At 44.7% G+C, this 26,574-nt stretch overlaps 1 protein-coding gene across 1 annotated transcript in view; it reads right to left on the bottom strand.

Moving 5' to 3' along the window:
- The window catches only part of BANK1 (B cell scaffold protein with ankyrin repeats 1), a 2,434,538-nt gene that overhangs the window by 781,232 nt on the left and 1,626,732 nt on the right, over positions 1 to 26,574 (bottom strand). The gene's annotated exons all lie outside the window — the stretch shown is intronic.

Here is a 26,574-nt window from a genome sequence, read left to right on the forward strand (position 1 = left end):
TTGCTCACGGTGCCCTATACAAATCGGGGTCCATGTATCTCAGGAGACGCTTTAATTTCTATGTGCCTCACAGACATCTATGCTCCACTGGGCAATGCCTTGCTGCTATTTCCCGTTACCACCTCGTGAGAACGGGAGGTAGCTCCCTCTCTGTCAAGGCGGCCAAAGCCTGGAATGTCCTGCCCTACGGGCTTCAAAACATTCACAACCTTAGGCCATCCCTCTTCTACACTTACTCTCACTTTCCTCTCCTCCTATTCTATCCTTATCCTACCACCACTGTATAACGAACTAAGGGGTTGCCTTCCGATATGTTTACCATAACCACTTACCCTATAACAGGCTGGCAATCCATATAAAATTCTCTTGTATATTGTTTGTATTTTTATAAATAGCAAATAAAAAAATGAAAATGAAAAAGCAGCTAAAAACCTTGCTTTTTAACTAATCAACCAGCCTCGGCCTACATCTCCCTGTCTCCTTTAAACTGGCTTTCGCGCCGCGACACTTACGAGTATCTGTGCGCCCTATAAATGTCAGATAGCATAACATGACAGTGAGATTGCCTTTCTCAACAACAGTCTATGTGTGCAAAATTCATATAATTTGCTTTTACATAATTACATAAAATTGTAGGAAATTTACATTAAATTATGCGTGATTATGTGAAAAGCAAATCCACCATTTCATGCTATATTTTAGTGCAAAATGTGTCCTTGCATCAATTATTGACTGGAGGACGCATGTAAAGAAAAGCCCCATGGACAACAACTGCTCTTGTTCTGTTTTTCTCTTGGTCTCACTGACATTTTTTACTGCAAATTGCACATTTGCCGTACATTTTTACTACGAATGGCTCATGATTATTCAAAGTGGTTTAATGGTGTAATTGCAGGAATTTCATGTAACAAGCAAAACGTGAAATTCCCAAAATTACATCTACTTCCCCATCTCCTTTGCATCGAGAATTTTTTGAAAGTTTGCCAGATATATGTTTGACTGGATTGATTGACAGCAGTGTACAGAGAATCTGCATTGCAACCTGACCAGTTGTTTTCACTGTACCAGATGTGTTAATCTGCACAGCATAAAGATACCATTTGAAAGGAGAGGGATTACCCTTTGTCCCACCTCCCTCTTTTTTTCTGGAAACAATTATTTTAGGCACCTTCATCACCTTAATGAATATTATGGCCGATACCTGATGACTGCACTCATGACTGGGTCTGTGTTTCACTGATATATATGCAATAAAAAGACAGGTACCTCAAGCAATTTAACAGGCACACAGTTACCAGAAAGAGATCCTCCAGGAAGGCGCATTGCCAACCTGTGACACCTTAAGTGCCTCTGAAATATATCTCCTCATGCAGCCATACTACACCGTAGAACATGGCTGTCAAATAGTAGAACATAACTATATGGAAGACTCCTACTACACTTGTAATAGAAGCTGTGGAAAAGGTGAAAATAATTCACTGTAAGAAGGTTTTGTACTATGATGGCTACACAGTTCCCTACAGGTGGACTATGATCTCACAGGAAGAGTATCACCTATTCACACGAGCAAGGAACAGCACACTACTAACAGCCAGAGTGTGGAAAAATATGGGTTATAGAAGAACTTACAGTGTGGGGGTTAACCAAAAGTCTAGAGCATATTATTCACCTGTGCTATCACTACAGTGAAGGTAAAAGAAGGTGGTTGGGGGCAGTGCCAAAATTAAGACCAGGGAAAACCTAGTCTTACCCTGGCACGAAGAGGAGAAATGTTTAATTTATCCTTGTTTTTGCTTTTTCAGTGTGTGCTGTGTTGTGCAGCACACATAGAAACAGAAAAATGCCATTGGTTGTTTATGTGCGGGAAGGTGTCCCTTAGAGCACATAAATAATCATTAAAGAAAAATGACGTTTTGCTACTTCTATGTGTGGTGCATTAAGCAGCTGACATAGAAATTACAAAACACCATTTAAAGATTGTTAATGTGCAGGACACCTTCCTGTTTCCTGCACATACACAATCTTCCCCTGCAATGCAGACACCCTTGCACTGTGGTGTAAGGGTGCCTACATTGGTGCTAGGCAGTAGCATTTAGGACCAGAGTAGGGGGAAATGCAGGGGTACACCATATTGTTGTAAATATGGTGCAGCCCTGCATTTCAGAAGTGGTGGAGCATGGCGGTAAGCTAAGAAGCCTAACACCACGCTCCATCACTCTTTGTAAATATGCCTCTCTGTTCTTTGTAAATGTCCTGCTGATTGTGATCGGCTATGCAAATAGTGTATTAGGGATTACTGTTTTGGCAGAACAGTACAGCATTTGCAGCCACATAGTGTTCCTGTGCAGGAACACTAGTGCTCAGTGCTGCAATTCTTTGTGTAATATATTACTGTATTTCTTTGTGTATTGTGGCTTTACTGATTTGCGTTTGGTACCTATTTTTAGTTTACTTATATTTATATATCTAAGGATTGGAAGTATTCTATATTTATTGCAACTGTGATAACTGTGTTCCTAAACTCAACTTTCACACCATCTGCTTTGTGCTAGACCTTGTCCGTTTGACCAGTCTGCAGACTGAATTACCAAAGTACAGTTAAGTAGAGAACATCTGCAGTTTCCCCTTTGGAATTGCTTGGTTGAGCCTGTGACTGCAAGGATTGGGGAAAAGTCTAACATTACACACATCATTACCAGCCTTGCTTTGCAACAGGGGGAGCAATTATGCATGGTCATAAATTTTGAGTACAGCTGTGACCACCCAACAGGATTTCACAGAATGTTGGTCAGGAAGATAATGAAAAGATCTGCTTTTTACCACTAAGTGAAGAGTCATTCCGGATTTGAATAGTTAAGTACTTTAATATAATGTATGAGCCATTCCTTTCGACCTGATATTCTCTAGGCTCACTGCAGACAGTTTTTTATTAAATTAATTTGTTTCAAGTTGATGGTGTTTGGTCACATGAGGAAGGAGTTGTGCTTGTATAATGTAAACCAAAAGGTGATGTAATTCTTGAATTCATCTCAGCCACTCTTAATTGCTCAGGTGCATCCTAATTCATCATTATTTTGCACACCATTCCATGTCAGTACATATACAAATCAGTCTTGACCCTGCTCCAATATGAGCTGTTCTGCCCAAACTGCCAGGGCTAGGTCCTCGCTGAACTTGAACACAATGTTATGTTAGGGCGTCTTATATAGCGCGACAGCTGCCCCAGCAAAAGGGCGTCCCAGCTCTGAAAGAAAGAATGACAAATAGCAGAGTAACACCAGCTAGTTAGTGGGGAAGAGAAGAGTCTTAATGGCCTTCCTAAATTCCAGGTAGTTATCTAGACCCTGAATCTGCACAGGAAGCGTGTTCCATAGCGTGGCAGCTCTATAACGAAAAGAGCGGCCACCTGCCCGAACTCTTCTATCCGAGGGACCACCACCAAATGCTGACCCTCTGACCAGAGGGGGCGAGATGGGACATACGATGAAAGAAGATTAGCCAAAATAGGCGGGGTGGCAGATTTCAAAACCTTAAAAGAGGTGCACAGGGCCTTAAATTCAATGCGCCTGGCCACCGGAAGCCAATGGAGGTGACGGATGGCACTGGACACAGAGTGGAACTTGCGCAAGCCTAGAAGTGTTCTTACTGCTGCATTTTGTGTCCTGTGCAGCCTCTGAACCTCTGCTTTATTGGACCCTAAATAGAGGGAACACGCATCGTCAAGTCTAGAAAAGACCATCGCTTGGATAATGACCTGACGTATAGAGGCATCAAAGAAGCCCATCAATGGCCTGAGCCCCCGCAAAAGTCCAAAGCAAATACCTGCTGTTTTTTTGGTTTGGACTCAATAGTTTAAAGATGAGTCCAATCAAACCCCTAAGTTCTTTACCACTTGCTTAGGGGAGGGGGGCGTGCCCAGACTTGCTGGGCACCAGAGGTCACTCCACAGACCATGGTCTCTGCCTACCACCAAACCCTCCGACTTGTTGGAATTAAGTTGGAGGCAGTTAGCATTCATCCACTCAGCCACTGCCGCAACATCGCCCTGGAACTTAAGGGCGTCTTGCTTGGTGTTATTAGAGAGTGCCACCACTAACTGAGTGTCGTCAGCATAAGAGACCATGGTCAGGCCCCTACTCAAGGCTACAGCAGACAAAGGTTGAACATAAATATTAAACAGTAGGGGACTAAGGGAGGAACCCTGTGGCACCCCTTATTTAATACAGTATTCACTGGAAACAAACGGGGGGACTGATACTGAGAATGACCTCTCCTGAAGGAATGAGGCAAGCCACTCCAATGCCTGACCCGTAATTCCTACGTCCGCCAGGCGTCTCAACAGAATGTCACATGATACCGTATCAAACGCGGCACTTAAATCCAACAGGATCAGTGCCGACATCTTCACCACATCCATGGCTGACCAGAGATGTTCTGTCACGGCCAGGAGCGCAGACTTCGTGCTGTGGCCTGGCCTAAAGCCATTTTGAGAAGGGTCCAGTATGTTGTTGAGGGTGAGAAAATCCAACAGGAGGGAGTTCACATACGCCTCTGTAGCAGAGAGGTGGGCTGATAGCTTTCTGCTTTAGTTGGATCAAGAGCAGGCTTTTTAAGCAATGGAATGAATTTAGCCTGTTTCCAGACTCTGGGCACTGTAGCAGTACTGAGGGATTTGTTAATCACCTGAATCAGAGAGGGTAAGATGGTTGACAATACCTTCTTGATATGGTCAGGTTTAAGAGAGTCAGCAGGAGAGCCCGACTTAATCCTACTACACAGCAATCGCAGCTGATCCACCGAAATCGGGGGGATAGAGCATAGAATATTTAGCTGTTCACAGCACAATGCCGCCAATGGATTGCTGTGTACGGTTGGGAAGGAGCTGTAGATATCATCCACCTTTTTAACAAAAAAGGTGCCCAGCTCCTACCACTGCTTGTTAGACTTAATGGTAGACCCAACGCCATTTTGCTGAGATTGCAAACTGGCAAGTATGGCAAACATGCTCTTAGTGGGATTTGTGCTTTCGCGTATTTGATTAGAGAAGAAAGCTGCTCGTGCCTGATAGATGGCTTTATGGTATTGTTTAATAGCTGCCCTATAGATGTCCTTAGCTACCATGCAGAAATCCCTTCTCCAAATCCGCTCCAGCTTCTTGCATCCCTTACGCATGTCAGCGAGGTCCGCATTATACCAGGGCATTGTTTTGGTTTTACGACTACCTGACCATTTCATGGGAATAAGGCTATCTAAAGGATGCCTAATCCATTCAGAAAACAGCCTGTATGCCTCATTAATGTCCTCCGAGTGGCCAAGATGCCCGCCTCAAAAAGATCCCAGTCCAGTTTATACCAAGGACGCTTCAGCAAAGTCAACCGACCCTTGGACTGGGCGGGAGTGACTCCATGCAGCGACATAGAGACCAAAAAATGGTCCGTCCAACCCATCCTAGCCGGTACACGTATAGTAATAGGGGATGTATTGGTAAAGACCAGGTCTAATAAGTGACCCGCAGTATGCGTAGCCCCTACGACCAACTGCAGCAGTTGACACGCTGCAAGGTCAGCTACGAAACTCACTATTTCGGGGTCCTCAACATTGTCTAAATGGAGTTTCAGGTCTCCCAGCACTGTAAAATTGACGGTATTAACTGCTAGTGTGTTGACCATATCTACAAGGGCCTCTCTAAAGCCTGGGGAAGGTTCCGAAGGTCAGTACACAAGGAGTCCAGACATAGTGTAGTTTGAGCTCAAGGTAACCTTAAAATACACACTCTTACAGCCAATAATCGACTGTTTAATGATGGAGCAAGGATAGCCGGACCTATAGATTATCGCTATCCCCCCCTCTAGAAGCTCTGTTCAATGTCAGAATCCTACAGCCCGCAGGGAGCGCCAGTCCGGGCTCAGCTATCGTGGCATCAGAGAACCATGTCTCTGTAAGAAAGAGAACATCCGGAGAGGCATCCTCCAACAGTTAAACAATATCGGCATGATGTTTGACTAGTGAGCGGCAATTCAAGCTAAGAATGCTTGCATACCAGTTAGGCTTAAGTGGGTGATGACACATGGGGACATGGGTATATGTGGCTTGAAAGCCCAGCCCGGCTCTCCACCCCGCTCCCGCCTCCCAGCTGCTCCTCCCTCCTACTGTAACTTAAGGCTCCACTCGATCTCCGTAGCGCTGTGACCGTCCTGACTTCTCAGAAGCGGTCGCTCCTCACGCTGCTCCCTGCCCTGGTATCGTAGCGCTTCTTGCCAGACTGATCATTGCATTAGAGTCCAAGTGCGCACTGCCTGCTGCATTTAATTGTGCCTGACTGTATTAATTGTGCCTGATTGTATCGTTTCATAGCGCTTAACTGCTGGACTGTTGCTCTTTTGTTAATCATCTGTGCGCTGCTCGCTTTGCCCAATTTAATTTTGTGTGCCTGATTGTGCCGGTGCCACTGCCCGTTTACATCGCGATTTCCAGGTTGTGCCCCAATCTCGTCCTGTTTCACCTTTGGCTTGCTGCCATTTTGTTGTTTGTTTGTTGTGCCTCCCAGCCCGGCTCTCCACCCCGCTCCCGCCTCCCAGCTGCTCCTCCCTCGCCCCTGCCCCCACCCCCACCCCCCCTCTATCTACATATGACAGATGCTTTTACGTGCAGCGTTCACGCGCAGCGATCGCGCCCCATGCGCGCCGAAGGTGCGCCAAAGGTAAGCCTGTCTACACCCGTCCGTGCCTGGACCGCGCCCAGCACCAGACCCCCTGGTCCCCACAAAACCCACTCCGCCCGCCTTACATACGACGCAGCTACCCTCTCAGCACTTAACCCCGGCCGACCCCCAAACTGCTACCAAGCCGCCCCAGGTCACACCCATGGACCCTACACCTGCCGCTCCTGCAAGTTCGACTGCATCAGGACCCACACCAAATCCACAAACTCCAAACATAGCTCCGACACTAACCACCTGAAGTGCATCCTGCTCAACACCCGCTCGATCCACAGACACGCCATTGAACTTTGGAACCTACTCGACACCACATCGCCGGACGTCGCCTTTCTTACAGAAACCTGGATGAACACCTCATCAGCTCCCGACATCGCCATAGCCATCCCGGACGGCTACAAGATCATCCGTAAGGACCGCACCAACCAAAAAGGAGGAGGCATCGCCATCGTTCACAAGAACACCATCCGCATCACGACCTGTTCAGACAATAACCTCGCTAACGCCGAACACCTTCACTTCCAGATCCACACCGACCCCAAGACGACACTCAGAGGGACCCTCATCTACAGACCACCAGGACCCCGCACACAATTCAGTGAAGACATCACTGACTTCATCAGCCCACACGCCTTCCCCTCCGAGGACTACATTCTACTGGGAGACCTCAACTTCCACCTGGAAAAGAACAACGACAGCAACACCACCACCCTTCTGGACAACCTCGCCAATCTCGGACTCAAACAACTTGTTAACACCCCCACCCACTATGCCGGACACACGCTCGACCCAATCTTCACCTCCAGCAAGAACATCTCCTTCAATCACACCACAGCTCTCCATTGGACAGACCACAGCTGCATTCACTTCAACTACAAAAAGACTATGACCCACAACCACCCACAACCAATCCCCCACAGAAACTGGAACAAAATTACCACCGACCAGCTCTTCACATCGCTTCACCAAAACCCTCCTGCCAAATCATCAGACCCAAACCAAGCAGCCACCAACCTCACACAATGGATCACCCACAGCGCGGACGAATTAGCACCCTCGAAAAAACATCAAATCAAGCAAAATAGCAAAAAAGCCCCCTGGTTCAACGATGACCTTAAGAAATCCAAAAAGTTCTGTCGCACCCTCGAGAAAGCCTGGAGAAAAAACCCTACCACTGACAACCTGACCACCTTCAAGAACGCCACCCGCAAACACCACCAACTGATCCGATCCACCAAGAAATCAGCATTCAAGGATCGACTCGACAACAACGCCCACAACAGCAAGGAACTATTCAACATCGTCAAAGATTTTACCAACCCCAACGCCGGCACCAACGACATCACTCCCTCCCAAGACCTCTGCGACTCCCTAGCCTCATTCTTCCACAACAAAATCGCCGCCTTATATAACAGCTTTGAAAGACAGCCGGGAGAACAGTCCACTCCACCCACCGCCGAACCAAAACACCCCTTCAACAACCTCTACGCCTGGAACACAATCACCACTGAAGACACCATCCGCCTGATGAACTCCATCCACTCAGGATCGCCAACCGACCCATGTCCCCACCACATTTTCAACAAAGCAGACTCCATTATCGCACCCCATCTCCGAGACGTCATCAACTGCTCCCTCAACTCCGCTGCCTTCCCGGAAAGCTGAACACATGCCGAACTCAGCGTACTTCTGAAGAAACCCACAGCAGACCCCACTGAACTTAAGAACTACCGCCCCATCTCGCTCCTCCCATTCCCTGCCAAAGTCATTGAGAAAGCCGTCAACAGTCAGCTCGCCGCCTTCCTTGAATCCAACAAATCCCTCGACCCTTCACAGTCCGGCTTCAGAGCCAAACACAGCACCGAGACCGCCCTCATCGCAGCAACAGACGACATTCGAACACTACTGGACAACGGAGAAACAGCTGCCCTCATCCTACTTGACCTCTCCGCAGCCTTCGATACAGTCTGTCATAGCACCCTTATACAACGCCTCCGCAACATCGGAATACAAGGAAAAGCATTGGACTGGATCATATCGTTCCTCGCCGGAAGAACCCAGAGAGTCCGCCTCCCCCCTTTTAGATCAGAGACCACCGAAGTCATCTGCGGCGTACCACAAGGATCATCACTCAGTCCCACCCTCTTCAACGTATACATGAGTCCCCTCGCATCCATCGCGCACCAACACAACCTCAACATCATCTTCTACGCAGACAACACCCAGCTGATCCTCTCCCTCACCAAAGACCCAAACACCGCCAAAACCAACCTACACGAAGGGATGAAAGAAGTAGCCGAGTGGATGAAGAACAGCCGTTTAAAACTGAACTCGGACAAAACGGAAGTCCTCATCTTAGGTTCATCCCCCTCCGCCTGGGACGACTCATGGTGGCCACCGGGCTTGGGAAACGCACCCATACCTACGGACCACGCACGTAACCTGGGCTTCATCCTGGACTCCTCCCTCTCAATGACCAGACAAGTCAACGCCGTCTCATCATCATGCTTCAACATCCTACGTATGCTCAAAAAAATCTTCCGTTGGATCCCCACCGAAACAAGAAAGACGGTCACCCACGCACTGGTCACAAGCCGACTGGACTACGGAAACACCCTTTACGCCGGAACCACAGCCAAACTACAGAAAAAACTCCAACGCTTCCAAAACGCCTCAGCCAGACTCATACTAGACATCCCCCGCCAAGCTCACATTTCCGGTCACCTGAAAGACCTCCACTGGCTCCCCGTCAATAAGAGAATAACGTTCCGTCTCCTCACCCACGCACACAAAGCCCTCTACGACCTTGGACCCGAATGCCTCACGCGCGCCTGTCCTTTTACACCCCCACCCGCCAACTACGATCGTCCAATCAAGCCCTCGCCGCAATTCCACGCATCCATAGATCCATCATGGGAGGAAGATCCTTCTCCTACTTAGCAGCCAAAACCTGGAATTCTCTCCCCACCCACCACCGCCTCACACAGAACCACCTATCCTTCAGAAAACAACTAAAAACTTGGATATTCGATAAATAAAATACCCCCCTCCCCCAAGCGCCTTGAGACCCTCTGGGTGAGTAGTGAGCTATACAAATGTTAAACTTGAACTTGAACTTGAACACATTAAACAGCAGAAAGGGTCTTCAACAATAATCCCCTCCACCTGCTTACACCCTCTTACAGGGGTCTTAGCTCAAGCATGTCCTCCCGAGTATAGGTGGTAATACCCCTCTTAGGAGAGGCAGCTTGTTTGGCATCTGGAGTTGTACTTGTGTGGACGGGTGCAGACGGGCTTCCCTTTGGCGCGCCGCCGATGCGCCCGTTGCGCGGGAGCGCCATGGTGCTCTTTTATGTAATGCAGACTGGATATCACAAAAGACTAGTTCGCCACCTGCAAAATGGCTGCCAAGCTCGAGCCACCGGAAGTGAGGACACAGGGAAACTGGCTCGCTGAGCCTCTGCTCATACAAACAGCACAGGCTGTGGTGGACCGGGGAGAGGCGACACCCCAACAATTAAAATAAGGTGAGAATATTTATTAGATCCAAAAAATTAAAATAACACGAGAGTAATTATTTAAGTCCAAAGAGTAGCCCCAGACCTTGTGGAATTACTGCAGGAATCAAAAGCATCAGAAACAACACATAGCCCCACTCATGCGCTGCTGACACTAACAAGTGACAGCTTTCCTTTGCGGCAGTGCCATGGTGCTCTTTCATGTAATGCAGCCGGGATATCACAAAAGACTAAACTGCCACCTCCAAAATGGCTGCCAAGCTCGGGCCACCAGAAGTGAGGACACGGGGAAAGTGGATCGCCGAGGCTCCCTCCACAAACAGCACAGGCTGCGGTGGACCAGGGAGAGGCGACACCCCAACAATTAAAATAAGGTGAGAATACTTATTAGGTCCAAAGAATTAAAATAAGACGAGAGTAATTATTTAAGTCCAAAGAGTAGCCCCAGACCTTGTGGAATTACTGCAGGAATTAAAAGCATCAGAAACAACACATAGCCCCACTCACGCGCTGCTGGCACTAACAAGTGACAGCTTTCCTTTGCGGCAGCGCAATGGTGCTCTTTTATGTAATGCAGCTGGGATATCACGAAAGACTAGACAGCCACCTCCAAAATGGCCGCCAAGCTCGGGCCACCGGAAGTGAGGACAGGGGAAACTGGATCGCCAAGGCTCCCGCCACCCAAACAGCACAGGCTGCGGTGGACCGGGGAGAGGCGACACCCCAACAATTAAAATAAGGTAGTCCACAAGTAGTCCAAGACCAGTTTTACACAAATTAATCCTCACCAGTCAGGTATAGCTTGGTTCCGGTGGTACAGTATCCTCAGGACCCACATCTGGACATACACATCCCACTTAGGGTGTCACACGGAACTTTGCAACAAAGTGATGGATAGGGTGCTTGAATTCATCTCAACCACTGATAATTGCTCAGGCCGCAACCCAGTCCATCATTATTTTGCACACCATGCCACCTCAGTTTAGACCCAGCTATATGTAAATCAGTCTTGCCCCCGCTCCAATATGAGAAGTTCAGTCCAAACTGTGAAGATAGATCCTCCCTGAATCAGAACACAAGCAACCCAAGACCATTTTTACCCTTATTAGGACTCATTGGTCAGGTATAGCTTGTATCCAGTGGCACAGTGTCCACAGGACCCACATCTGGGCTTACCTATCCCACTTAGGGTGTCGCCCTAAGCTTACAAAAAGAGATGGCTGGTTTACTTGAATAATCTCAGCCACTGATAATTGCTACAGCCGTATCCCAGTCCATCATTATTTTGCACACCATGCCACCTCAGTTTTGATACAGCCATATGCATATCAATAGTCAAGCCTGAACTGTCAGGCCAGGTCTTCCTTGAACTGGAACGTAAGCAACCCAAGACTGGTTTCACTCTTATTAGGGCTAATCAGTCAGATATAGCTTGGTATCACCGGCACAGTTTTCATGCAACCCACGTCAGGGTATACCTGTCCCACTTTGGGGATCTCAGTTAGGTATGCAAGAAAGTGATGGAGGGAATGCTGGAATTAATTTCAGCCACAGGTAATCCTCTAGGTTCACTGTAGACAGTTTGTTATCAACTAAACTTATTTCAAAGTGATTTAGTCACAGGAGGAAGGAATTGCCCCCGTCTAATGTAAAGCATAAGGAGTTTGAAGACCCTCATTCAATGGATATAGCCCAATAAATCCAAAGGGGTCATTCCACCTCACATGGCTGAGTTAGATTTGCATCTGATAACAGGAATAAAATGTGTCACACAGCTCTTGGCACAGTTATTCTTTATTTAAGAGAATGCTACTTTTTCATTTTGCAATAAGCTGGAATAATATTAGTACATCAATTTTACAATATTTCTTGCTGCAGTGTGTCTGACATTTTGGGCATCACTTAGAATATTATGGTAAATTCGAGGGTAAAACCCTAAATTAAAATATTGTGTGCAGCAGATTAAAGCTCACAATCAGGTAGTGTCAGCCCATATCACATATTCCTATCTCATTTTCAGCCTCCTGCCTCCTCATACTGACCACCAGTGCAAACAGGTACTGAACGAGGGAGCAGGGCGGGGAGGGGGTGTAAAAAAAAAAATATCACTTACCTTGTAAGGCCACTGACTCTACATCGTCAACTCTCGTCCGCTTCAATCCTGCAGGAACAGTAAGCACACAGCTCCCCTAAGCTAATCACAACGCTGCTGTTAGCAGCATTGTGATTGGTCTGAGTGCCGTGGTCCAGCACTCAGACAAACAGTGAGAGCCTGTGCATGTTCCCCACCCGGCTGTGTATTACAGCGTGGTGGGGAACATGCTAAGTGCGCATGACGGTTTGGCTGGCTCAAGAGGGCTGGCCAAACAGTCTTGCACACTTAAGTGCACAGATTTCCTCCTCCCCCTGCTGGCTGTGACACAGCCAAGCCCTGCCCCACCCCAAAACCTGCCTCAGCATGGAAAAATAAAATGATGATAACATTGTGTTGTTATCTTTATTTTTCCTTCTTTGCACTGCTGAAAAGCAGTGGGGCGACACTCCTCCGCCTTAGCGGTGGAGCCGCCACTGAATGCAAACTCCTCTCACTAGCCACCAGTGTCAGCTCATTATACTATCTTATCCTCCTTCTACCTCCAGAACCAGTGTCTCACATTGTCCAGCAGCCATAACCTTTTCACTCCTCCCTCGTGTGTGCATGGCTTCTACTCTTTGGGTTGCTTTAAGGGGCCTATTCAGAAAGGTAAACTTACATGGGAGTAAATCTACACATACTAGTTTACCCTTCAACTTTCAAGTAACTTTACCACTTTTGGCTATTCACCATGTACTACTGTAAAGTTACTCAAAAGTGTAGTCTTACACATACCTACTGCCTGAAATAGAGGGTGTAATCAGTAAAAATGTAACATGCAACTGTAAAGTTAATACTGATAGTGACTTTATGACTGTATTTGATGTTCCACACACTTGGTAGGGACCTTTTGAACTGTGATGGATGGGTTCCTATGGTAAATTACAGGGAAGTTTATTGAAGTTTAAAAAAAAGGAAACATATGTGTTTGTTAAATTCTACTGTTAAATAACTATATATATATATAATATATATAACTATATACGTATATATATATATATTTGAATGTAAAAGTATTTTTAAAAATGGTACAACACTATTAAAAATACTAAATTCATTTTTACTAAATGTAAGTATATTAAATTTAAATATATTTGTAAAGATTTTCTTTTAAAGTAAACCATGTAAAAGGTAATGTTTATATAGATTTATTATGTATTAAAAGTGCCTGAAAGGTAGGAATAAAATGGATTTAATGAAATTTACATATTGAAAACAAATGAAGGCTGCATTTATTTGTGAATTGACAAAGGGACATCCCTGCACCCTTGAAATTGCATTCTCAATTTGTGATTCGCTAATTGCTAAATCGCAAATTGAGAATGTCTTCCCATTCATTCCTATGGGCCTCTAGGCCCTTAGGATTGAATGGGGAGGTATTCCTTAATTGTGACTCGCAATTTGCGAGTCGCAATTAAGGAATATTAAGAAATCGCAATTTTTATAGCGAGTTCTTCATGCATAGCATTTTGCTATTCCTTATTAGCGAATCCTTATTTTTCGCTAATAAGGAATCGCAAAATGGATGCTTGATGCATCTGGGGGTTAATCTTTTGTGGGTGGGTGCATGTCTCTTGCTAAACACTTCCCCTTCCCTCACTTAACCAAACTACCCTCTACTTTAGTCATACATTTTCCCCATTTTCCAACCACTCCTCTTGTCTCTCCTACATTTACTGCTAAAACATATACCTATGTGTGCAGAAATCTCCGCAGTCAGAGAGATCTCCTTACATAAAACCTGAGAGGCAGAGACCTTCACAAGCTGGTTTGTGACTAGCATTTTTGTAGTATGTTAGTAGTACTACTGTATTACTACTACACATACTACAAAATGCAGTTCGTGAATAGAGTGTGTTTGTTTTCTTTTTATGTAAAAGCTTACTTACTTCTGTTCTCTCATTTGTTCTCAATTCTGTCTCATTTCTTCAACGGTGTCCATCCCATTTTCTTCCTCACGTCTCTTCTATCTATCCCTTTCTAGCTTGCCAACCTCCTCTTTCTGTTGGATTATCACTACTTCCTTCTTTTATTCATCCTTTTACTACAATAGTAGATGTAAAAAATAACATACTATATTTAAATACCTACAGAGTTTTTATGTTATTTCCTTTCACATGTCTACAGTTTCAGAGTGCTGTAAATAATAGCTGTTCCTTTTACTGAATGAAATGGTATATAGTATATCAATCTCGCAAGGATAGAAGGAGTAGTAGGCCTTTTATTGATTTAAACAAGTGTCGTACAGATTACAGCTGCCACCAGTAGCTACTGTTTACCTCCCTGAACACTGCCATTTCACAACCTCTAACTTGCCCTCTTCCCTCAATCTCTCAAAATGTCCTCCTCTTTGGTTCCTTTTCCTTCCTCCCCTGAGTTTGATGGGAAATGAGGTGAGCTGACATCAAAGATCCCCGGCACAGCCATCTTCGCCTGTAGCTAGTCCATGATCACACCCAAGACCTATTAATTTAATCTATCACAAATAAACTGGAGCACAAGCATGGGATGGTTTCCTACAAATCACAAGACCAATAACAGTAACCAATAACCGCTACATTCTATCACATCTATTCTTTTTTTTATAAGTCAAGCCAGCCAGGCCAATTTATTTTAACGAAAGTTTGAGCAGAACCAGCATTTCATTATAAGGAAACTCTCATAAATTTAAATACCGAGGATCAGGTATCCCAATGACACCGGGTGTGACTACAAAGCGTCTTTAGGGCACACAGTAGCACTAATCAAAGACCCCTCCACTATACAGAAGCTCAAACTACAGGCTTTGCCAGTGCTGGTCTGCATGGAAGTGCACATCGGGTCAGCCACCGCAGTTGCTGAGACTTACCATCCTGTTTTTCAGTATTCACCAAACTGCATTTGATAGGTTTGTTTATGAGAGCAGAGACTCTGCAGTCGGAGCAGAGAACTCCGCACATATAAAGATAGGCTAGTCCTGTGTGTGGGGTTCTCCGCCACGACTGTAGAGTCTCTGCACTCATAAACGTACTATTAAAATGCAGTTTTGTGAATACTTTAAAAGCGTAAACTTACACAAACATTTGAATCAGGTCCGAGTGTTTTAAGCAGGGTAGCTCCTCCATGTGGGCGGAGGAGCGTAGCCCCACTTCTTTCTCGCACTGTGAGAAGCAGTAACATAAAACGGCATAAATACCATTTTATGTTACAGCTTCTAGCACTGCGAGAAAGCAGAAGAGTTTGGTTGGGGGCGGGCGGGTTGGCGGTCCTGCAACAGGGCAGGGGAGGAGTGGCTAGCCCAATATTGCAGGCCATGACTGTTTGGGCGGCCCTCTGCCATTTTCTCCATGTAGGCTACATGGAGAAAATGACCTCCCCATAGGCGCCTGGCTGAGTGCCATCTCCATCAATCACAATGCTGCTATTGCAGCGTTGTGATTGGCTTAGGGAGGGAGGCTGCCTGCTTCCTGGTATAACCATCGGGAGCAGCTACTAGAGACCCAGAATAAAGAACAGAAGGAGGAACGTCTAGTATGTGTGACAACTTTTAACACAAAGAGTAGTGTTATAAAGAAACTGATTAATCGTCACTGGCACTTAGTGCAGGAGGAACTAGGGGGAATGCCACCTCCTTTACATGCATTCAGAAAAGGTAAAAACATTCGAGATCATTTGGTACAATCCCTGCTGAAGTCACCGCGCCAAGCAGGACAGACTACACTGTGGGGTCATGCACCAGTGCTGGGACATACCAAATGCGGCGGGTGTAATGCCTGTGTTTTGACTTTAGAATGCGTAAGTTTCACACACAATGATGCAACTTACACTCTAAAGAGCCACAGCAACTGTAACACTACAGGTGTCATTTATACCATCAAGTGCCCATGCGGTTTCCTATATGTTGGACAGACTGTCCAAAAAGTAAAATGCCGAATCCTCCAACACACCAGCAGAATACGGTGTAAAACTCAAGGGGCACCCTTAGTAGACCATTTCATCAGGTTTAATCATGATGCCAACAGCCTCCAATGGTGGGTGATTGAAAAGGTCACAATCAACCCCCGAGGAGGTGACCTAGGTGCTGTTTTGAACAAGAGAGAGTGTAAATGGATACACCTCTTGGACACTGTAAAATCTGGACTCAACGAAATGGAAGAGATTAATAGACAGGTGTCATTCCTTATTACCTAGTTTGTGTACATTCATCTTTTTCCAGCCAACTGTACTGATACGCACATGAAATATACTGCACATATACCCTGTGCTGGTTCTGACATGATTGGTTCAAATAATATGTCTGTGTTGTTGTCATACACATTATATTATATATACTAGACATACATCCTGTGATGATTCTGTCATTACTATTTCAAGCTGTAACATGCCTGTGTTGCTATTATGCTAAAATGTTTATTGTTGCAATTATGGTTGTCTTCGTTTAGAATGTTATTGTTTAAATTGTAATGGTTTATTTCTTTTTCTTTGTGTAAATTACCATCTCGCAAATAAGTTGCCTATAAGCATTCACGTATAGGACCGAATGATGTACTTATGCCCAGACTGCTTTTGCTCACCCAGATGTCCTTGTAGAAATACATGTTAACATTGACGCACTGGGGATCCTCGGATTTTAATTATACACTCCCGAGTTTTACCGCTGAGATTCTAAGACGTTAGATTTCACCATTCAAGTATGGCGGCCGAAATCTTTTACTGTCCACCTCGCGGGGGAATCATTGCTTTCTACTAACTTTGTAAACACCCGGAACTCGAGGGCAGTCTCCTTGTGAGCCGTCGGAACGAAACAACGAGGAGTAGAAACACAGGAATACATTCTGAATTAGTTAGGTAAGCATTTTTAATTTTTCTATTCAGCCTTACCTACGATATAGAACACAATGTGGTTCTCTATATCAATGACCCTGATTGTTCCCTTTGGGTTCCGTTTTGCAGTGAGAAAATACATCTTGCCGGTTTGGGGAGAATACTCATTTATAAAATACCTTCATACAACACGTCTGCCTTTCAAATCACGGTAAGGTACTAGACACATGTAGCCCCTCGACAAGTTAACTTTCTCATAATTCCATTTCAACTAATGTGAAATCTGGAATATGTCACTTTTGATTCCAGTAACTCTTGGAACAATGGAGTGGGCAAGATGAGAACCTCATGTGAATTTCCCGGAGGGATATATACATCAAGGTATCAAGTTCTTAGTTGCCTGTCTCTATGCCTTAATGCTTAATATCGTTTGTAAGTTGGTCCTCACTAGAATGTAATTATATTCTTTTAGGAGGACGTTATCTTCATTAATTGAAACTGAAAATTGAACATTGATACATCTATCCACGTCAGGGTAAGCCATATGATCCCTGTCCTGTTATTATCAATTAATTTATTCACTAGTCAACAGCCTATTTAGATCATTCTCTGTCTCTTCAGGGTCATCCCAAGAATATACGGTTGCCCATCTAGTCCTGATGAAGACTCGCCCGGCCCAGGCATAATTCACCGTGTGGCCATTAGTTGAGTCGAAACGTCGACGCTTATTACAGATTATTGACCTGGACCATTATTATTTCCTTTCTATGTGCACAGGATGTACTAGTCACAACAGTTCTTAAAAAACTTGAATGATTTGTTGCCAAATTGATGTATGGTCAGGTCTTGATGTGGGGATGATTATTGATCCTTGTATTGGAAGTATACAATTGTTTTCATATCACCATCTTTGCCAATTTCCCTCTTTTTTTCTTCATCACTAAATCCACTCAACTTTTCTATTTGTGCACGCTCTGATTGGGGCAACCTTTTGACCCTGCATTACTTGTAAATATAAAAATATATAAATATTATGACGATTAGTGGTAGAGAATAAATTTATCACCACTGGTTATGTGTTCTGGCTGTTTTGTGCTTTAAGAATATTCTACCATGTGAAATATAAAATGTTGAATTAATTGTGATATTTGAACTATCAGTCCATTGGACCACTGTTTTTTGGTATTGCTTCCTGCGAGGAGCAGAGAAGCAGAGAGGACGGAGGACCAGATCGGGGATCGGGCCGGATAAGGTGCGTTTTTTTTTAATAATTAAAATGAAACCTCCTCCCCACGTGACCTCATCCCTGCGTGACCCCCCCACCCGTGAGTCATGCCGGCTGCTACTGGTTTTAAGGCTGTATTTAGGTTGTTTTTTTAAGTGCGAAAGTTAATTTGTTTTTAATTGCGTGATACCAGATGGGTGCATCAACTATATTATTACTAGTGGATTAATTGATAAATGTAAAAAACTAAAGCAACAAATGAATTCATACATTCTACGTTCTAAGAAACATCTGTGATAATTCACTTGGTTTTAAAAAACAAACTTTGCACCTTAAACACTGATCATTACAACTCAAAAGGTGGTGGAAAGCTTCAGCGATTCAGGACCTACCCGCACAGTGCCGGCGGTCTACAAGATAGAAAATATTAAATAAGCGAAATGTAAAAGGTTGATCGAATTTGCATGTTATGGTATTTTTCTGAGGGGATAGTTTGCACCGTGTAATAATTAGGAAGTGGAACGATGAAAAAAAGTATTATTGGTTTCACAAAAGGACCACATCAAATGTGCCAGTACGTACATTACAATAGGCATGTCACACTGGAATGCTTCAGCATCCCTCCCACCCCTGGCTCATGTGTGCAGTCTCATCAGGACCACAGGGTGAGGGGTCCATGGTACCCGTTTGTGTCTCTATTATACACTATCCAGCAAGGGGGAAAGAAACCCATTTTCCTTTCCTGAATGGCACCCATGGCACGCGTGCTACTACACTGCTCTTGCGTCATGGGAGAGTTTTTTCAACTTTCGCGTGATGCAACCATGTTCAATGCGCAGCCCTCTGCCAAGCAGACAAGGGTCCGAAATAAGCAGGTACCAGCAGCCAGTCATCCAGCTCCAATCATCAAATGTGATCTGAGTACTTTCAAAGTATTGAAATAGGCCAGTGGCCAGTGCCTCGGCACATAAATCAATAGTTATACCTTTCAGCAAATGATTATGTATAGACAACCTGTGCTGGAAAAGCGAAATTCATATAAATATATCTGCAGTATTTACCGTGTACTAACTAAATTCATTATTTGTTTATTTGTATGTAGAATTTGAATGGAAAGTTCGGGGATCTCTCAAGGTTGATGGCAAATATCACTTTTAGGCACATGCGATCAGTAATGTTGGCCAAACCGAGTAAGATTTAAAGAAGCGCCTAATTTGTGCCTGTGGTTGCAGGGTGTCGGCATGTGCAGTTGCTTTTAGGGACCAGGACTTATTTGGATCACCCCTAGATAGTGTATGTGCTGCCTCTTCGAGACCTCTTGTTTTCAATGAGTGGGCTCAGAGTTCGCTCATTGCTTACCATTGGTTGGCTTTATTGTCATTTGCTTGCTTCTCTTGGTCAGCGTCTGTGGGCTTCCTACCTTTTTGTGTGTTTGTAACTCCCCTAGAGCATGGACACATTACTTGTGTGCTTCCTCAATGTATTTTCTGGTTGCCTCTTTTTTCTTTCTAGTTATGCACTCTACCAGAGTGCGTCTTTTTCAGTTGGCTTCCTTGTGTACCTCTCCCCCCTCTGTGCTCCTCCTCTATGTGTGTTTGCTAGTCCCCACCCGCCTGTATTGTCCATTGTCCATGCTGCCTTGCACCCACCCCTTTCATCGTCTGTGTTGCCTTCCTCTTTAATGTACATGTTGTCTTGCTCCCACCCTCCCTTTTTTGTTCCTGTTGCGCTGCTCCCACCCTCTCTCTCGCTATCCATGTTGGCTGGCCTCCACCATACCTCCCGCTACCTGTGTTGCCCTGCTCCCACCCTTCTTCCTGTTGCCCATTTTACCCTGATGTCATCCTTCTTCCTGTTGTCCGTGTTGCCCTGCAATGTTGTCCATGTTGCCCTACAACGTTGTCCATGTTGCCCTAATTTCACCATTCCTCCCATTGTCCATGTTTGCGAGCCCCCACCAGCCAGCCTATTGTCTGTGTTGCCCTGCTAACCTCCTTCCTCCTGCTGTCTGTGTTGCTATGCTCCTGTCTTCACTCACCTTGTCTGTGTTGCCTTTCTCTCACCCTCCCTTTGTTGTCTGTGTTGCTATGCTCCTGCCTTCACTCACCTTCAACCTCCCTCCTGTTGTCCATGTTCCTTTACAATGTTGGTCATGTTGCCCTACTTTCATCCTCCTTCCCATTGTCCGTGTTGCCTGCTAGCATCCTTCCTTCTATTGTTCATGTTGACTTGCCCCCACCCTCCCTCCCATTTTCTGTGTTGGTCCCTGCATCCGCCATAACAAACAAACTTGCTATGACGTGGACACCGCTTGCTGTATCATGGTGCTACTCCCCCTTTCTTGCTTCCTTCCGCAGTCTATATTGCCCGTCCCATCCGTCCGTCCTTCCTCCCTTGTCCGTGTTGCATGCTAACCTCAGCCACGTCATAAGGCCTTTGTCTCCTTATCTGCTCTCGGTGTTGCCTCCTTTTCTCCCTCAGTGTAGCCTTACACCCTCCCTCACTCCAGAAATAAAATGTGTAATAGCATTTTTGTTTGCTTTCAGCCATTGGTGCACAGCATCCACCCTGCAGTTCCACATGGCTAAAAACACTGACAAAACCAATACCTCTCATCAGCAAGGCATATTAAGTTTGCCAGTTTTAGAACTCAGCTGCAGTCAAATTCAGCTATCTGTTGGTGAGGAAGTATTTCCAATAAATGTCATATACTTTGAGTCAGCCTCTTGGTCATGATAAAATGAATGCCATATCACAAAATGTGTCAAAACACATGTGCACAGTGGTGCTCATCTTGAAATGGATTTTCTTTAGCAGAAAACTGACTGCAAGGTTTCCAGTCCTGTGTGTACATCTGTTTTGGTGTTTGCATGCAATTGGCATAAAGCATTGGAAAATTCAATAAATCAACCTTTTAAAAGTGCGTCCAATTGGCGTTGCCAATGCTTGTTGCCATTTGACGTTGCCCCCAAGCGAGAGAAAGGCAAAATGCAAGAAAGGAGGCTGAACAGAAAGATTAGAGAACAGCGACGTAGGTAGAAGGCAGGGATGAAAAAGAACTTTCCAGAGGGAGAAAAAAGAAGCAGGAAGTTTAGGGTGGTGAAAGAAAGAGGCATGAGATGGAATGAACACTAGGCATCCTTGGTTTAGCAACCCTTGCCTTTGGCTCCTAAGACAAAGTTCGGGCTGCTGCACTTAATTATTTATTAAGAAATTAGGAATTGATCCAAAGACTAATTTACAGATGCCATTGGGGATACCCCTAGCAGTCAAGTACACTGAAGATAAGAAATTTCTCCAATGCTAACAACCATAACATGATACCTTTCTATCTGTTCCATTGATGTGATTTTGGAGATGCAAGTAGGCTGCAGATGAAGAGTAGGTGAGTGATGGATCTAGTGTTACATACCCATTGGGTCAGTTGCTTCTTGCCAATGCATGCACTGCTCAAACCCACCTCCCAAGCACGGAATTCAGCCTTACGCATGCACTCTCATTCAACTCAATGCATCCTCTAATCTATCCTTCAATATATATTAATAATGACTTCGATGGCTTATCGTCCTGTCCTGGCTCCACTATCCAAAGCCCTGTTCTCAAACTCCAAACCCCAAAACTTTTTTTTTGTTTTCTTATTTGTTTATTTATCTCTGGGAATAGACAAAGAAACGTTATACCACCAAGTTAAAAAAACATGTGCAACAGATACAACACAATTATGAATATAGCATGTCATATACAGATGCAGGTACAAGACAAAGCAAGAGACCTAACTAAAAAGAAGAAGAAAGAAATAATAACAACAAGGGGGATCTTAGACACAAAAGCAACTACATATACACATGCATGAATAAGGTAATAGCTCCTAACAATCCTGCTACCTTATATTAACCCCTTGCCTGTGGGGCTAATTCCCCCGCTGTGCTGGGGGGTGGGGGGGCGCGCAGAGTGCGCCCGGTGCTCGTGACGAGCTCAGCTCGCCATGAGCCACGGTGGCCGTGTGCTCATGACGAGCTGAGCTCGTCACGGCCACACCTGTTTCTTTAGAACGCTCAGCACAGCAGGGGAATTAGCCCCGCGTGCGAGCGTTGCAGCTGTTATGGCAAGCTCAGTTCGTCATGAGCACACGGCCACCGTGGCTCATGACAAGCTGAGCTCGTCATGAGCATGGGAGGGGTTAACCATGGGCCTCCAAATACGATTTTCTTTCCCTGGAAGGAATCCCCCTGGTTTTGGCTACAGCCATTTCCCTTTCACATATTTCTCTTATCATTGCCCACCATTCTGATGCCCTGGGCTGTATCTTCGATATCCATGCCCTCGCAGTACATAGTCGGACTGTCACTACAATAACAGAGAAAAGAAGTCTCAAATCATAATCAGGTGTTGATTTATAACCCAGCATTCTCTCCCTGTATGTTAATTGCAGATCGATGCCTAGGCGGTGTGCTACTATTTGACCAACCTCCCTCCAAAAAAGTGTCAAGCCAGCACTCCTCTGGTGGTTTATTCTTTTGAGAAAAAAATACAATATTTGTCGTGTCCTAAGACCTGGGTGTATCTCTGCTCTCATTAATATATTGTATGACTTTGCTTATTGGGAAGATCATGCAGTCTTTAAAAGTTTTATAAAACTCGACTGGTATTGCATTGTCGCCTGCCGCTTTACCTGAGAGAAGGGCCGCTATTGCATCAAGTATTTCTCCGTACGTGATATCCTTGTTAAGGGAACATGTCTGTTCTTCCTCAAGACTAGGTAAGTTACAGCTTTCGATGTATTCAGGAAATCTGCTTTCATCGAACAAACTAGAACTACCACATAGATTTTTATAATACCAGGCAAATTGTTCTACTAATGACTGTGTTTTTTTATACAATAGGCCACTTTCCCCTTTAATAGCTTTTATCTCAGGTCTCACATGTTAATCAGAAACTTGGTGTGCTAATACCTTCCCCACTTGCTCTCCATATTCATATTGCAAGGCCCGTTTTTTAGTATATCTAGCCGCTATCTTATCTTTTAGTATCCTCCCCAACATGGCCCGTTTTTCGATCAAAGACAAGTATGTATGTGAGTGTGTTTGCATCACGCCTTGCGGCGGAACCCCCTGACTGGCATCTTCAGCCCGACAACAGCCACTCCAGACATCGAGATTCAAGCACAGGAAGCATCTAATAGCTCCAATCTGGGGGAGGTGATGTGGGCATAGCAGGGGGTCCCTGTCCTATTGGTGTCACCCGTCCCTGAAAGCGGCAGAGACTCTTCCTTATGACGAGCCTTCGCTGTCTATGATCCTTCAGGTGCTGCACGATCAGAGAGCAGAGACACAACAATACTTCAGCCAAGCTAGGGCAGACAGCAATTTGATACAGCAAGCATTGTCTGAGGTCTCAGGTAATGTAGCTGGCTTGACGCAAGAGATAACAGAACTGCAGCAGCGTGTGGCGCACACTGAAGATCACAGTCAAGCTACAACTAAAACTATTAAGCTACACAACTGTTGTTTCTTAAGGATAAGGTTGAAGATTTGGAAAATCAACAGCAAAGGAACAAGTTAAGACTTTTTGGCATTCTGGAGGAGAAAGAGGGGGCCGACCCACGGGCATTTATAGTACAGCTGTTTCAGAAATCATTTCCCCCGACCTGTCTGATTGGGACTGAGACTCCAAGATACAACAGGCCCACAGACTCCCACCATTCCTAAGTCACAAATCCCGAGCCAACAGGCAACATCCATGCCCTATGATTATTTATTTTGGTAACTTTTTGTTACGTCAAGCTGTCTTCTTTTGGGCCTGCCCGGGCACTGCTAGTTGACCATCGTTCTTTGTCAGGTCAGATCTCTGCAAGGAAACAATGGAGCGGCGGTGGAAACCTCGCTTAAAGGTTATACGAGAAGGTCATCATACACAGATTTTTCATACAGTGAATGAGGCGCAGCAGACTGTAAGCTCTCGGGGATCCCTGGCAAGGGAGGGTTCTTGAGAAATGGTGGAGAAGAAGAAAAGGGAAAGAAGAAAAGAGGAAAGAAGGGGGGAGAAAAAAAGGGGTAAAAAAGAAAGCTTAATAATTTGGTGGAGGTACTGGCATGACCGGGAGGGTATACATATTTTGTGCTTCTCCGCTTTCGTTCTTCTTTCCTCTCCCCCTATCATAGGGCATGAATTTGGATTTATCTTTTTGTTTTGTGGCCCATACGTTCTTGTATTACCTAAGTTTTGGGGGCAATCTTTATAGCGGGTAGCACTGGGGGGGGAGGTACTTGCGCTCCCTATTGGCTGTCAATGTTATCGACAGCCTGTGTGGGGTGATTCGTTTTCCTGAAAACTGGGGTGGGTCCCTCAGGGTTGGTTGGAGGGGTTGCAACTAGGGTCAGGGGTGGGAAGGTGGTGGGGATAGTAATAAAGGTATTGAAGGGAATAGACTTAATTGTAAATATTGGACTGTATGACATTGTTTTTAGTAGGGTATTCCGATTTAGATCGTACATGTTGCTAATGCTGTTTCTTGTTCAAATACTAATGAAAGCGAGGGAGATAGACACATTTTATTGGATCTTGTGTTTCTTTATATATGATGGAAATAGTTAAGTGCCTTTGCTGGAATGTGGCCGGCCTAAACTCTGCTAATAAACACCAGATGGTTCGGGAGAAGCTGCAAATGTATAAACCTCATATAGTTGCCCTTACTGAGACTCATCTGGCCTATAAAGATAGAAATTTGCTGAGACATCTAGGTTATAAGTTAATCGATTGCACTTCTCAGACTGTTTCTATTAGAGGAGTTGTGATTTTAATTGATAAATCATTTGATTGTACCCTTCTCAAGCCATCTCACGATATTGGAGGCAGGTGGATAAATTGCTTAGATTTTGATTAAAGAACAAAAGGTTGTGCTATGCACTATCTATGGACCAAATTTTGATGAACCTCAGATGTTTGACACTTTAGCATTAGAATTGCTAGAATGACAATGGGCCATATGTATCAACATTCCGTTTTGCGATTCCTAAATAGCGATTTTTAAGGAATCGCTATTTAGAAATCGCAAAATGGTATGTACATACATACGCTTCTTTTTAGCGATTCCTTAACATTCCTAAATTGCGATTAGCAAATTGCTAATCGCAAATTTCCCATTCATTTCTATGGGCCAGGAGGCCTATAGGAATGAAGGGGAAATTTGCGATTAGCAATTTGCTAATCGCAAATTGTGAATATTTTCAAGGGTGCAGGGGTGTCTCAAGAACACCCTGCTGCACCCCTGAAAATGACATGTGTGCGCATATGGCGCACATACATGCCCTTAGGGCATGTATGAGCGTCACATGGCACCTTTTGATGTTTAAAAAAATGCTTTTTTAAAAGAATTCGCAACTTACCACCAACTAGAAGTTGGTGGTAATTTGCGATTCCTTAATGGCATTTTTTTTTTCCTTGATACATTGCATTTAAGGAATCGCAAAATTTCCAATTCCTTAAATGCAATCGCAAAATAAGGAATGGCAAATTTAGCGATTCCTTATTTTGCACCAAAAATGTATCATACATACCATTTAGCGAAAATGGGTTGGCAAACGCCGGAATTCTGCTAATTTCGGCGTTTGCGTACCCATTTTGCTTTGATACATATGGCCCAATGTGAGCTAGTTGTTATGCGTGATTTTAATTGCATTCTTGATTCTAAAATGGAGTCTACCAACTGGTCCGTCTCAGGTAGGATGAGGAAAGTAGGAGCAGCAATATTGGAGATGGTACGCTTAAATAATGTGAAAGATGTATGGCGATCATTATCACCATTGAAGTCTGGTTATACTTACTACAGTGCACCACATAAGCAGTATTCCAGGATCGATATATTTTCTGTTAATAATAGAATCCTGTGTTGCCAGGTGTGAGATATGTCCTCAGAACGTATTGGACCATAATCCTATTTTACTTTAATTTCCGATAGGTTCAGTCAACAGGCAACTACGTCTGTTTACTTTTCCGCGATATCTGTTGGCAGATACCGAATATGTGGTATATATCAAGAACAATATCAGGAGTTTCTTACTTGATAATGAAGGCTCGGCTTCCCCTCTCATAGTCTGGGATGCGCTTAAAGATTTTATAAGGGGCATTACTCAACAGTATGTCTTTTGGCAGAACAGAAGTAAAAACATTGTTCTTAGGT

The sequence above is a fragment of the Lissotriton helveticus genome, chromosome 2_1 (assembly GCF_964261635.1).
Source record: "Lissotriton helveticus chromosome 2_1, aLisHel1.1, whole genome shotgun sequence".
NCBI classification, from domain to species: domain Eukaryota; kingdom Metazoa; phylum Chordata; class Amphibia; order Caudata; family Salamandridae; genus Lissotriton; species Lissotriton helveticus.